Source organism: Seriola lalandi, unplaced genomic scaffold (assembly GCF_002814215.2).
Source record: "Seriola lalandi dorsalis isolate HSWRI2012SDOR001 ecotype SW California unplaced genomic scaffold, Sedor1 jcf7180002054941, whole genome shotgun sequence".
NCBI lineage: Eukaryota > Metazoa > Chordata > Actinopteri > Carangiformes > Carangidae > Seriola > Seriola lalandi.
Window position 1 is genome coordinate 736,570 of NW_019525492.1, and position 743 is coordinate 737,312.

The following is a 743-nucleotide window of genomic DNA, read 5'->3' on the forward strand; positions in this document are numbered from 1 at the left end:
GAGAGCTCAACGCATTGCAACTAAAGAAAACATGTAAACAGACGAAACACAAACAACTGGCTGGGACTTGTTGTCATTCAATGCTTTTAACTTCAAAAGTCACAATTGGGCGTTGAACAACAAGTGTGTCGCAGGCAGGTTCATCACTTCTCTTTTTTAGTTATTTTTCGCCTCCTTAGCGACAGTGACAGAGAGAGAGAGAGAGAGAGAGCATTAAAGCTTATTCAGCATTAAAGCTGAATTAAATTATGTATACTATAACTAATATCTAATATAGAAAATATAATAATTTAATATATTAAATATAGAAAAACACATTTCATCTTCTATAAACTCAACATTTACATTTCTGAATCAAACTCAGAGAAATGTTTGTGTGTTTAGAATAAAAAATCAATTTGGTGCAACAAGATTTTAAAATGCTGAAGTAAAAAAAAAAAAAACTACATTAAATTGGTTAATCATATCAATCTTTCACATGATCCCTTCATCACCCTTTATTTTCCTCTGTTCCCTCCATTTCCCCTTTCACAAGACCGGGTAGCTGGCGTCGCTGGCAATACCACAGTGGTTGCCATGGTCACGTGCAATCCGGATGTAACCCTCCTCGCCCCAATCCGTCCCAAAGCTGTAAGAGAACAGTGTGTTGATCATCATTGGACCACAGGTCGTCTCACTCACCTGGCAGCCACATTAACAACCTGACATCATTCATACAGGTGATGCGTCTCACCTGTTCTTCA